Source organism: Micropterus dolomieu, linkage group LG05, assembly GCF_021292245.1.
Source record: "Micropterus dolomieu isolate WLL.071019.BEF.003 ecotype Adirondacks linkage group LG05, ASM2129224v1, whole genome shotgun sequence".
Taxonomy (NCBI): Eukaryota; Metazoa; Chordata; class Actinopteri; order Centrarchiformes; family Centrarchidae; genus Micropterus; species Micropterus dolomieu.
Window position 1 is genome coordinate 22,231,364 of NC_060154.1, and position 14,372 is coordinate 22,245,735.

The following is a 14,372-nucleotide window of genomic DNA, read 5'->3' on the forward strand; positions in this document are numbered from 1 at the left end:
GTTTCTGTGATTGATGTGTAATGCGTTTATTACTACGTATTAATATTGCCACTGTATTGCCACGATTCAAAATGCCATGCCGTGGCTCTTTTTTCTAAAGTTATTTCTGCAAATTGCTAAGTTGTTTGGAGTAGGGCAATGATCACAAATGCATCAGGCTGAGGAATCTGCTACAGATCATTACTGTAGAGAGCCTGTAGTTGTATGACTTGAACTGTCTCATCTTAACTTTTAAGTCTTTTGATTTGTTATTCTGTTTGATATAACAATAAATACCATTGTTAATGATCCCAGGCAAAATGTAATTAAAAACTAACATCATTAATTTCTCACAAGGTTCTTACAGTTTTGTTTGATGCTGTGCATAACACTGGAACACATTCATCACATCAAAGACCAATTTGATTATTTTAAACAGTATCAACCAACCCAACATTAAACATTTTTATTTGATCAAATTCTTTGTAAATTTAGTTTTGCATTAGTAATAGTGAATTCCAGCTGAGTCCTGATCACGGGTATACCACAGCCGTATTAGTCTACATACCCTCTCATGTGTCAGCAACCATCTGCTGTCTTCATGCTTCAAGTTGCCTTATGTGGCCTTGAGAACTCACTTATACAGTGTTTGTCTTTCCTCATTTAAAGCAGCAACATTTCGTACTGCTACAGTGTCATTTGTATTCAACTCAATATGACTCACTTACTGTAGGCAGGCAGCCACTACTTACAGTAGTCGCATCCTGGATAGCTGGCGCAGCAGTCGCAGACACTGCAAAATGATGTCATGTGGCAAGTGAAAAAGTCTCAAAAAGTCATGGGGTTATTTAACAGACACAGGAAATGTATTAGAGCAGAACAGTGATCACAAATAGACTCTTTCCCAGCAGTGAAAGACACTTCATAAGATATTTGCTCAACAACAATACAAACTTTCGATTTGAATCAAAACCACTGACATGATATATGTAATGAATTGTAATGAATTCTGAGGTGCCTTGCAGCTAGTTTTAACAGTATAGTGAGTCAAATTGAAAGTAAAATAATTTATCTATGCTTCTTGTTTCAGATACATCACAATCAATTTGGATCTGTTTGAAGCTATAACATTCACAAGCTCTTGAGACCACTGGGAACAGAGAGTAGTGCATCCCGGAGGACTACAGTAGCTCAGACCTGCTGTAAGGTAGAGTTCTCTCATGACACTCGTAACAAATCTTTGTAAATCAATACCGGGTGATCAAACATAAACAAGGTGTAAATGCTTCCGGGTATTTAAGATGCAATCCCCCTGGAGACGGTCAGAAACAATGCAGCATACACAGCTGGCAGGGCTTCACATGCTTGGGAATCAAAGTCCAGTTGTGAATATAGTCTAGCAATATCGACAATAGATGCAATCCGGATATGAGTCACACAGCCAGTCTGTCTCTTGGCTTCATTCTCACTTATGTTGCACAATTTAAGTGGTCAGTTATGTGTCAGTACATTATGAAATCCGTTTTCCTTTCGAGTACACAGCAGGTATAATAGAAAACATAATAGCTGCTTAGTTTACAAAAACAAAAGATAATATCATCCTTTAGAAAAATACATCTATTGAATACTACTAAAAACCACCATGTCTGATGGAAAATGTTGCATTATTACAGTTATTTGACCATTTTCCGAGAAGAGCGCGTAAAGTGCTTGTTGTTTGTCCTTAAATTACACTAAAAATAGTGTCCATTGTTCCCGGAAGCTTGAATATGACCCTGCAGAGAGTTTCTTGATACAACAACACCATGCAGCATAATCATTCTCCTGTTTGCCTCTGAAGCAGCAATTCAGCATACAGACCTGAGAGAAAGTGTTCCAATAAATGACGTGCAAATTAGATTGGAGATGAAATCCAATTAGTAGTTTTTTGTTGTTGTTGTTGTTTTCTGGCGAATACAATTAGTGGTTAAAAACAAAATTTTGTTTTGTCATTTGCATTAAGCCTCCTGTTTTGTTGTAGCTGTTTTGTTGTAGCTTGTAGCTTGAAGTGAGACGTATTTGTTTCCAGCCGTTCATCATCATCATCATCTTATGTGTTTGCCTTGCCTGTTTTGTTGAAATGGATTCAGTGGCAGAGCAGAGCGAATTGCTGTCAGACCTGTCCTCATCAAACCTCACACAGAGATCACACCCTGCAAAATGGGGCAGACTGTGCGGCATCCCATGGCTCGAACAGGAGAAATTTGAAACTACTCTGTGCTGTGTCTTCCAAATGCTTCTAAAACACTGACAAAGAGCTAGTGAGAAATAAACACGGGTATACAGATTTCATTACATGTGCATGATTTTGTTAAAAGTTTCCAGATGCCACAGGGAGCATCAGCTGCCCAATGAAACAACAGGAACAACAGGTGACTTAAAGCACCAGCATCTACACACTGGAAGGAGACATTTTCAATTGTCTAGTTAAAAAACATCTCGATACCATCTCTTCCAACTTCCCAGCGTCTCTCCGTGCGAGCTAGCCTTTTAAAGACTCTCGACTCCACAAGAGCTGATGCTCATGCTGGCGGCAGTTACCATGGCAACAAATGACAGAAGTGTGTGTTGAAAGCTGTCAGAAACAGATAAATAAAACAAAACAGAGGAGGGAAAGTTTTCATTCTGTCTTTTGGAAATGGGCGCCATGTGACTTTGATTCATTGCATTTGGGGAGAAAAGGAATCATTCAGAAATGAAAACAGGCACAATTATGTATCAAGAATGCGCAGACTGATACTACTATTGGTGGCTGTCACTGCCGACATGATTTTACATTTGCATTTGCTGCTGGCTTTTTGGTTGCAGATTAATGTTTGACAAGCTGATTAACGGGGTCCCTTTGCCTCCTTCTCTTTGGTCATTAACAACTATGAATTATTACAGAGAATTAGATCAATCTCTCTGCCGTATATGGTAGCTGCTTCCTTACAGTGCCAGGCAAAACCGGCGACAGTGGATGGGAATAAATGGTTACTGAAAAAGGACTGACTGCTGCATAAATATTTAAACAAGCAAAAGGGCAGATGGGTCTTCAGAATTAATTACCCCGCTCAGTGTAAATATGAACATTAGAGGCGACTTACAATGAGTCAAAGCACCATGCTGAAGTCTATGCAGTATTAATGCACCTCTTAAAGTATAATATGTTCACTGAGCTACAGATGAAAGCCTCACAGTGTTACTGTTGATATAAGAAAGGATATAATTTTAATTGATACTCCACAACCCTAAAGTAACAGCCTTAACTTTACAGCAAAGGTTCTCAAGTTTGTGATCAGGACCCCATGTGGGATCACTCACTTCATATGCAGACAGTTTTGCAAAATATATTGGTTTTAGAACCCACCAAGGTGATAATAGCTTGTTGCAGATATGGACCATAGAACACATTTGAAATTGGTTGGGCCCATCAGGCAATACTCGCAATACCATCACCCAACACAGACGCACGCGCACAAATGCACACAACTGATTTGCGTCACATGACACAAGCCATGTGATTTTTAGACACCAGAATGTATTGCTTTCTCATAGGCTGTGGTCCCTGAACATGATAAATGTGGAAGCCTGCCGTAGACGTTATAATTAAAAATCGGCTACATAAATTTTAATAACTTTTTCAACCAAGGACCGCGGATGTTGTGAGGATGATGACATTTGCATTTATGGTGCATTCCATTTACCTCAGTAGTCGGAGGTTGGAGCTGGGAATCGGCGTTCCAGTTAACAAGTCGGAAAACCTCGCTCGGCCAGCCATTGTTTACAACTAGCCAGGTTAGCTATTGTTACGCCGGTTGATAAAAAAATGCATTGTGCGGTATTTACTCACACTAAACACTGTAGCAACACAGACAGCAGATGGACAGCACTTTGTGTACAAACATTTCTATGAGACAAGTACACAGTAGTGCTAATAAACAGTATAAACTACAGCTTTCACTAACTGTTGCTACTCAGAGCAGCCATCTTGGAACACAAAATCAGGTTGTGCAGTTCTCCCGACTTTCCAAGTCGGAAATCTGACTTAAGGGGGCGTTCCCTTTAAAATTTTGAACTTTGAACTCGGAAATTCCAACTTCCTATGTCAAATGGGATTCACCATTAGCTCTATGCACCTCAGTGCCTAAGTACAGCCTCAGAGAGCTGCTAGCACAGCTTGTTTTCAACTGTAAAATGCCACATTCACTACTTATCTTCATCACTATTCTTAAAAAAAAACTGATTCAAAGGATGCTTGTATCAGCCTCAGAAACCCAGAATATGTTAATCTATGTTAATTAGTATTTGTTAGATATGAAATAGATGAGATAGAATAGATAGAATAAAGTGTGTGCTCAATCAGAATACAAATCGACTATTGGGAGAAGAAAGCAGACTTTGCAGATTCTCATAGTCATCCAGGTCATAGTTATCCAAGGAAGGTTAAAATCAAGGGCAACTGGACTTGGTTGAAGACTGACAATGCCAACGACAATGGCCTCACATGACTCCAACGACCACAATGACTGTCGTTACAACAGCCAGGAGCACTAACAAACCAACGGTAACCATCACCTTGATAACAACCCCACAGGAGTTAAATGGCTGGGAAACCGTGCCAGTCATTCAGAAATGAAGAAGCCTCTTTGATGAGAGGCAAAACATCTTCAAGTATTGTCAACCAAGTCCAGTTGCCCTTGATTTTAACCTTCCTGTGAGATGTAACCCTTGTTCTTTAGAAGAAACATTATACAGCTCTGTTAATTTAAACATGACATTTTGGCCATGACGACATGTAATATTTTAATGAATAAACACTCCATAAACACTGTTGTAGATTATTTTTTTCTACAAAATAAATAGTCTTGAAATACATAATCATTAAATCTATTTGTCACTCCCTTCGTGCTCTTGAATCCAAAACTATACGGACATTCACATGACAACTTGACAGCTGTAATTGTTGGCATCATGCAATTTTGGGAGATCTAAAGAGAATGTAGAGATGATTTGTTATACAGTACAGTTTCTAAAGTAGTCAGTTAACAAGATTTACCAAACTAAAGAACCTCTAAACCTTGTAGTCCTTGACACTGCATGCACCAGCCATAAGTCCAAAAATCCTTGCTGAAAACATTTTGTGTTTATTGTTGAACTTGTTAAAAGTCACAGATTATTGCCCCTTTTAATGTCTTTTTATGTAACTGCAGTGGTGGAGGTGGCGGAGTAAGATGAGCTGTTTAACGTTGGAGAATGGGAGTGGGTAGAAGAGCTCTTAGTCGCAGGAAAAAGGAAGAAAAACTCATTTCTGGAAATAATGGATATTGACGATTACAGGAAGGAAATAAAGCGGGGCGATAACAAAGTCACACAAACATGGACTGTACATGTGACAACAGCACAAAGAAAGCAATATTTCCCAGTGTGTGCATCCCCACCCACAGTACATGAAAGCATACACATGCACCTCCCACGCATCACACAATACACTACACTCACACCTTCCACACTTGTGCCCACTCGCACACACATACTACTTCACGCGATTGGCTTATAAAAAAGCTCCCCACTCACACACACACGCACACGCACATACATACACTCAGTCACTCATAGCTACCTACCTCATGCCCCTGTGGCTCAGCTAGCATCACTCGTGCTCCGTGAGCTGTTACAAAACGAAAGGTCTCCATCTCTCCATCACCAAACATTACTCACTACTCTCACAGAGAGGTTGCTGTGTGTAGTGGGCTGGTCTATTCAGTATTTCTGGCAATAGGAAGGACATGTAGGCCATCTTCGTTTCCTGGACGATACATAATCTGAACAGGAGAAAGCCTACCAAGGACAAGCAGAATGTTATAGTGACAGTGAATACAACCTTTGTGAAACCATCTATTATAAACCCTGCTCCTTTTGTGTGAATTCTTGCCTTTTCTTCCTCTTGGCTGAAGGCCATTTTAACCATATTGAAAGCCCAGCTGGTATTTTATATGACGTTTTTATTACGTAGTGTGTTTCTGTGTTTTGTCAAAAGCAGGTAAGGGAGCTTGGGGGGGGGGTAAACTCACATTTTCTTTTGGTGACATGGTGACATTGGCAACTGACTGATCATCGTTTAATATTTAGGTATCCTTACCAAAAAGTGTCTACAAAATGTAATTTTGAGGCCGAGTGTCAAGTCATTTTCAAATCATTCTTTATGCAGGGAATGGGGTCTGTAAAGTTGCAGTTTCGCCATTATTCATACTAGTCGGGAGTGCGAATCTGAATGACTGCCAACTGTTTGCACCAGGTCCTTATTAAGACAGACAAGCTCCATTATGTTGTGTGTGCCATGAGTGGACTGATTGAAACGCGCGAATGAGAGACACTCCATAATGACCCCCGTTTTTTTTGTCACAGAGCGCCCGCAAAACACACACACACACACACTCTCATACACACTGTTTGTCAGTGTGTCCTTTGTAGATCTGTGGGCTTCTTTCCTATCTGCTAACAAGCTGTCAGAGTGTTGTCTTTGTCCCTGCTGCTGAGTTGTTCATTAAAAAAAACAAAAAACCCAGATTTGTCAGAAATACATTTTATTCCAGAATGCATGGAGAAATGATAGTTTCAGTAGGAGTGAAAATCAAAGACAGATATTAATCAAAATTCATAAATATATCAAGATCCCCTCCCCTGGATGTTTGCTGTGTTGTGAGGATGAGGAGGATGACAAGGATGAGGATGAGAATGATGTAATTTAACCCCAGGGGAGCATGCGCTATATAGGGCCTAACCCTGGAGGGTAATGAGATGGTAAGGGCAGAGGAGGGGCTTAGAGATTTCGGATTGAGACAACAGATTTCAGTATGTGACTAAAAGTGAACACAGTTGGTATATTACTAACAAAAGCATTTATTTAGTTCAGGGGGAAAATAACTATGGCTTTGTTGCAATTACAATTGTGCATAATAACCCTTTATGATTTATTATTACTTATCGCATGCGATAGACATAAACAAAAGCAACAAATGATGGCTCCAATTGCATTCCTGCCCAAATACAGTTATTATGGTCTGGAAGTATGATTAACAATAGGACTCCTTAAATGTTTTGTATTCAGTTCTGAGCAGTTACGCATGTGTCACTTTGTTCGACATAAATTAAGAGTATCTTAAATATGTAAAATAAATTGCTGAGATTAAAGAGGTGGCGCCAAGATCTTAGAATTAAGGTGCTGTGTATGTTGGTTGTAAATAAGATTGACCTGGGACGCTATTAGCTAATTATGCCAGTTTACCGGCGTCAAACTTAACGGCATGTATATACCATAAAATCAGTCAAGGTTGCACACTGAATACAGAGACTGGAAAGAACGATGCGATTTGCTAATATTCATAGGAATGAATTTCATTAAAATAATTGTAAACATTTATTTTTCATGAATTATTGGAAATGTTTGTTTTTTTAATGTTGATTTGTATGCTTGCCTGTAGGCAAATTTCTAGTTTTTGCATGTTTAGCAGACCTGCTATGCAATGACTAAAAGACTCTCTGTTCACGCAGTTAATATGAATCCATTAATTATAAGTGCAACAATTGAATCCTGTCTCTAGGTTCCCTATGATTAGTATAAAATTACATAGGCGGAAATCATTTGAAGATAACAGACCCATAAAAGAAGTTGTTACGTAGTATCTTCCCAGCATGCATTTTATTGACTAGTTTCAGAAAAGTAATACGTGAAACACTTTAATTTACTCGGTGATGTAGTGCTTGGTTTTCTTAAAGCGTGACCTGCTTTGGCGTGAAACAGTGCGTGATGCTGTTCAGGATGATACTGTAGTTGTGTCAGCAGCAACGGCCTGAAGATCTGCAGGCTGACTAACAGAAGGTGCCAGCAGCTCCCAATATGTCATTATCTCTTGTTTGGCTAATTGCAGCATGGTGTCGGTGTCAGCCCTCTAGCAAGCCGATGCACACACACACACACACACACACACACACACACGTGCACACATATACTCTTAAGCAGACATTCAGATGCAGACATCCATTTTTACACACATTTTTATCATTCATGAATCAAAAAGCTTGATCTACCATTCATTTGTGTGGACTTGCAAATTGTATTTGATCTATGGTGACAACATAACAATTTCTAAATACGACAGAAATGATTATCTTTTGCATAGTCTGTGTGAATTTCAACACGACAATGGAACGATTCTGTTTCAGGTTTAGATTGAATTATATACACATTGTCTTCTATACACCCTTCTCTACTGTTATAGCTCTGTTATTCTTATGAAACAACTTTTTTTCATCTTCCCACTTTTATTGCGGTGACTTCTTGGTGAGTCAAACGAGGTGACAGAAGCCACAGTGTAACAGCCTCTTCGGAGCCATTTATAATCAAGCCTCCTCAATCACAGACTCGGTCAGTGTGTTGCTGTGGCTGACAGTAAGAAGTTTAAGACAATTATCTTTTTTATTTCCTTTTATTACATATTTGTCTGGCTGCACTACAGTATATAACTGACTTCACTTAAAGTCAAACCCATCATTTGGGACACAGGGGAAATTTTGTCTTTTTTTTTTTTAGACTTTGAAGTGGAACATTTATTTTTCTACAGTGGGGCTTAATGAGTAGCCTTGAACTGTGACTGTGTCCACACAGGACCCAATTAAATTAAACATGAGGCCCATCATTCTTCTCTCTCCTTACTTGTGCATTGTGTGTTTCTCCCACCTCCAGAACAGTAGGACATGGAGAGGGGAATGATCTGATTCATTTTCTATTGCCAATTAACTGTAGGTTAAGTACGTCAGACCAGAGTCTTGTGTATAGTGTGGTGGGAAATTAGATTACTTCCTTTCCCAATTTGTAAAGTGAGAACAGAAATCATGACATCTTAGGGGCTGTACACAAATTATTAGGGGGGAGCGGGGTTCAAAAAATGGGAGGTGTTATGTATGTCTCCGTTTTGCTAAGGGGAGGGAATTGTGACTTTTTGTGGAAAACAGACAGAGGTCTTTTTATTTTTAACACCCATGATTTGTTGTAAAGGGGTGATTTGCCATATGCAGAGGACAGCCATCTCAACTATCAACTATTTATTTTTCCCATGAAACTAAATGACATCTTTCAGTCGTTTTCCTGTTCACCTTATTCTGCAACATAACAACATGTTAATGTGTCATATAAAGTTGGCCTATGTCATAATATAGGTTTTGTTATGTTTGACATAAATTTGGAGATTCCACTTCTGCTTTGTGCATTGATGGCTATTGTGAAAATTATTAGCCCATAAATATATTAAGGTTTAAATAAGATAACACTGTATTGGAGATATGAGGGGAGGGTGTTGCATTTTCTTACTTTTTTCTCTGTCTTTGTCTTTCTTTGTTTTTGTTTTTTTTTACAAGGGTAGGGTCCAAATATGTGAAAAAATTAATAATACTGGGGAGAGTGATTCCCCCTTTCTGCCTCAGTGATTTTTGTACAGTCCCTTAACTCAGCACTTCTGCTGTCTGTCATGATAGAAGTTCATCTTTTGTTCGATATTCATTATTATCATTACACCCCTATTCACTATTCACTATTCACTCGCTTTCTATGAGGGAGTTTCTGTCAACACAGATACAAAACACAAACACAACATCATCCAATTATGTTTACTGACAGTCAAGTGAGAAATGAAAGGTTTTTCATCTTTATCGCTATCATTATTTTGCAGTATTTTCAAGTTTACTGGGTTAAATTCACTTTTACATCACTGAAAATGAATGGAAATAGTCATCCTTGGAGGATTTCTAGTAGTTACATAGACTATTACAGGAAGACCATATGAACAACCGGAACAATCAAAACTTTGTCTAATAATGAATTCTAAAGGGGTTCTAGTTTTGTGGTGGGAAGCCAGACTTTATCCTACATGGGTTGTACTTACCAAGGGCATTCAGGCTTAACACCCACACACATCAGTCCACTACATTGGAGAAGAAGCAGCCGCTGGGTTTCATACTGCAGTGCTGAGACAGAGAGAGAGAGACAGAGAGGTGTGGTTGTAGCTGAGCATTTTGTCATTGTTTTTGTTAATACCTTTTTTGATATAGAGGCAACCATGCATTGCCCTCTGCATCCCACTTTTCCCTCTGTGATTTCCGGGAATGTAGCCCACATTTTCTCCCCCTTTAGCCGCCACTTCACTAGCAATTGAAATCGCACATTTGAGGAGAGCGTGTCTTTAGGTTGCCATAGCAACAGGGTGAGTCATTCTGCTGCAGTCAGTTTAGTCACACTCGCACTGACTGTATGTTTCCCTTTCTTACCTTTTTTCCATCTCACTGTCCCTCTGCCTTCCCGCCCTCCACACATCCACCCACCCTCACACACACACGCACGCACACACAAACACTCTTTTTCCATCCCTCTAAATCGCTTTGTTATTTTGGCTGTTGTAAATTTCATCAGAGCAAGAGATCAAGTTCTGTCCCTCCGTTATCCCCAATAGTTCTAAAATACAATATAGAAAGGGGGTAAGAGGGGATGTGTGTACGCTTGTGATGTGTGTGGGAGATAGAGCAGGCTGATAATAAGAGCAAGCGGAATGTCGCTGCTCTCACTTTGATTACTTATTTATGGATCAGGCTAATCAGTAAACCCACAGCTGAGAATCACACTGTGAAGGAGGTGGGGTTGTGAGAAGAGATGAGGGAAGCAAAAAAAAGAGGAAGGGGGCACCTAACATTGTTCCAAGAACACTTGTTAGCTCTGATTAAATGAGCAAAGTTTCCAGAAAACAGATTTTATTTTCCTTTTGGTTTGATTGCCATAATGGGAAGTTATTTCCTGTTTTCTTATAAGACTTCGCAAGTTTGCAGCTGCGTCTCCCAACATTAGCGATACGCCTCTGCTTTAGAAATGAATCATCAATCACCACTTTGTCACTTAATTGTCACACAGCTCAAATGAAGACATGCTATGTTGGTGTGAAAAAGAGCTTTTATAGTTGAAGCTGTCCACAGATTGTTCTCCTCTCTTCCTTTCCACTTGTAGCCAACAATTCATTTTTTATGACAACTTCTTTGGAGTACTACTTATCTTTATTTGGCTAAAAGGCGATATGGTGCATTTGAAAACACTCTGTACTGCATAATACCCTTGTGGTAAGTTTCCATTTCATGTGCAACCGGCATCCGATGGTGGACAGAAGACTGAGGCCAACTACACCACTTCGATGTTATATTTAATGTTTGAGTAAGCTTTTCCATTTTCAGAAGTAAATCAGCTTCATGTGAGTTAGGATGGTGCTATGAGGCTTTTAATTTGTTGGGTCTGAAAACAGTTGCATGCCAACATGCTAATGGTGACCATGGTAAACACTGCTTGCTTAAAGAGGTCATATTTTGTTTTTAGGCTTTTTCCCTCTCCTTTATTGAGTTATACCTTTTATTGTGCATGTAATAGGTTTGCAAAGTGAAAAAGTCCAAAGTCCACCCCAAAGGGAGTTCCCATCTCCCACAGACAACACTGCTCTGAACTGCCTGCTTGTTTGTAGTCCAGACTTTTCCTTTTGTTCTTTGTGACGTCACAGCAAAACATGCGTCATAATACTTGCCAAGTGGCTGGTCCAACACGCCCTCAAAAACACAGATGGAAAAACAATCTGATTATGAACCTGAAAATGAGCATAATATGACCTCTTTAACATGTTAACATGTTTCCCAGTTCCTCAGGCCCTGTGTGACCTGGACAAGTATTGATATTGTGATGAGGAGGATAATTTGAGTCATAACCCTCCAAACACGTCCCTGTGGTAGTGTTGACATCGGTGTTGGATTGCATGTCTCAAGATGACGTGAGTCACACTCCTGTTAACTTCACCTGACCCACGTCACTCCCCAGATGTGGTCTTAAGTAGGACTGGTGCGATCAGCATGCTCACCGGGGCTGTCTGAATGCAGGCTGGGCACTCAGGAGCCTGTGTGCAACAGGTTAACAAGAGCGAGATGGAGAATCTCCAAGACTGAGATAGAGAAGTTTCCATCTTTAGCTGTAATTGCAGTGACCACACACAGGACCCCCAACAATACATTTATGCTATTTTATACAAATCATTCACACAATTGTCCAGTCATTGTTATTCAAGAAAGGTTAAAATCAAGGGAAACTGGACTTGGTTGAAGGTAATTCAAGTATCTTTTAAGGTAGGGGTGTCATATATGTATTGTCTTCAATAACATCTTAATTGTTGTTTTAACGATATGTAAGAAGACATTTTCGAGTAGGCTACGTCACTCTAAAACTCCTCCGCACAGCCACTGTGCCATGTGTCATGCATGCACTTATACGTGTGCTAGAGTTAACAAGCTTCTGCCAAAAAAAATCCTGACTGAAGTTAAAAATGAGTGAACTAACAGCACCAGGTGATAAAACACTGACACCAGCAGCCTCGCAGTCTACGTCGTTAGATTGAATTGCTAGACGTGGATCAACCTCAACCTGCAAACTCTGTTGAATATGAATGTGCAAACGATATCAAGTCATTAAAGACCACAAACTAACCATCGTGCGGAATATGAAGAATATGAAAATCTTTGTTAGTCGCCTGTCCAAGACGGGCCTGAACCAGACAAAGTACCTGCACAAACACACACTCCAGTTCAAACATGGCTGCACAATATTGCACACCTCTACTGAAGGGTTAGGGATTAGGATTAGGGTTGGTTGAGGATACTGTACTTCAAGTATCTTCAACCAAGTCCTGTTGCTGTTGGACTCATAAATATTGTTTCTGTCAAGCAACTTATGATGACAAAGTTTCCAAAAGTCTGGGTGGGATCTTTCACCAAGCTTTAATTAAACACATGACTACAATTAAAGGGATTTTGCTGGCTGGCTGATAAATATATGATAACTCCCTAGTGTATGGAATAATGTGGGAATGTGTGTGGGTGTGTTTTTGTCCTTCAACCAATGGTGGTGAAGTGTAGCCGCTGTAGCATATAGCCCAAAAGCTTCAGTCTGCATGTAATAATAAAGCTAAGCAGCGGAGAGTTCTGCTCCGTCCCGAGGGAGGTGGGAGGAGGGTGGGGGCAAGCACACAATGAAGAGCTGGATGACGCAGCTGAGACGGGAAAGGGAGGGAGAACTGGAGAGAGCAGAATCCTCAACGAGGAGAGGAGGAAGATGAGGAGTAGGAGGGGGCGGTGGAGAGAGGGAGCGTAGGCAGACTGCGTGGGAAGGAGATGCTGCATGATCAGCCTTCTAGGGTTTTCTCCTGCTCTCTTTTTCTTTTTACTTTCTTCACCGTCTTTTGTTTTTCTTTCAAGTGATATTGGCGCGCTCATCTTCGACAGCCCTTGTGTCTCTCCCTTGCTGTCTTGCTCATCTCGTCTTCTTGTTTCTCTCTTAATTTGAACTCTTTTCTGTCTTTTCCTCCTTTTCTTTTTGACTTATTTAGTAGCACAATCTTAGGCACTTTAATAGAATCTTGCTCCACCATCCATGTGCGCATATGCACACTACACGTCTAACAGAAGAGACTAATATCAGAATTGTAAGTTTATTTGTAACTGCCCTTTGCTTGCTTGTAAAATTTCAAAAAAAATTCTGTCATTCAGCTGTGTATTATTTCCCTGTGCAGTTCACAAAACAACACTGTTGTAGTAGAACCCTTTTTAGCTTTATAGCTGTCTAACGCACAGTTTCAGTCAGTATTATTTCACACTTATCAGGTTTTGGCATCACATTTATCTAGTCTCATTTAATAAGTGAGAAACGGAATAGCCGCCTAATCGTGAGCAAAAAGGAACCCGGTGAGTCATCGGCATCTCTCGCACATTCGAATGCCGCCTGGAGCTGCTCTGTTGAAAGGAAATCTAGTGAGAGAGGGAGAGGCGTAGGAGGAGGGGAATGCGTGGGTGGAGGGGGAGCAGAGGAGCAGGTGGTGGTGTTGGGTGTTTGGTGAAGGGGAGTGACGAAAGGGGAGGGAGGGTGCGATGGGGTTTTCCCTTTCAGAAACATCCCTGAATACAGTCATCTTACGTTGGAGACAGAGCAGGAGGAGAGGTGGAGGGGAGGCAAATATCTGTTCATTCATGTGTGTAAGGTGGACCTTAAATGTGCAATGCGTGGGTGGGTGTGTGAAGCAAGGGCACAAAACAGGGAACACCATCGCCACCTCTATTTGTGGCTCTACACGAAATGAGTAACAGTTTAGCTGTGAATGGACTAGCCTGAATAAGTTACTGTGTTTACTGGAGTGAAGTAATCTGTAACAAACCATGACAGCTGAAGCATCTAATAGTATCTGTGTTCGTGTGATTTTGTTTTTTTTTTGGCTTGTCTGTCTGGCTGGATGAAGATCAACATACATTTT

The 14,372-nt window shown here is 40.3% G+C and overlaps 1 long non-coding RNA gene across 1 annotated transcript; it reads right to left on the minus strand.

Annotated features, from left to right (window-relative positions):
* Positions 1-5,142: 5,142 nt before the first annotated feature.
* Positions 5,143-10,224, minus strand: LOC123971557. Its single transcript, XR_006825227.1, has 4 exons — positions 10,091-10,224; positions 9,939-10,020; positions 5,625-5,838; positions 5,143-5,308 (listed from the first exon to the last, which is right to left on the minus strand). It is a non-coding gene; the product is annotated as an uncharacterized LOC123971557 (long non-coding RNA).
* Between the last annotated feature and the right edge of the window lie 4,148 nt (positions 10,225-14,372).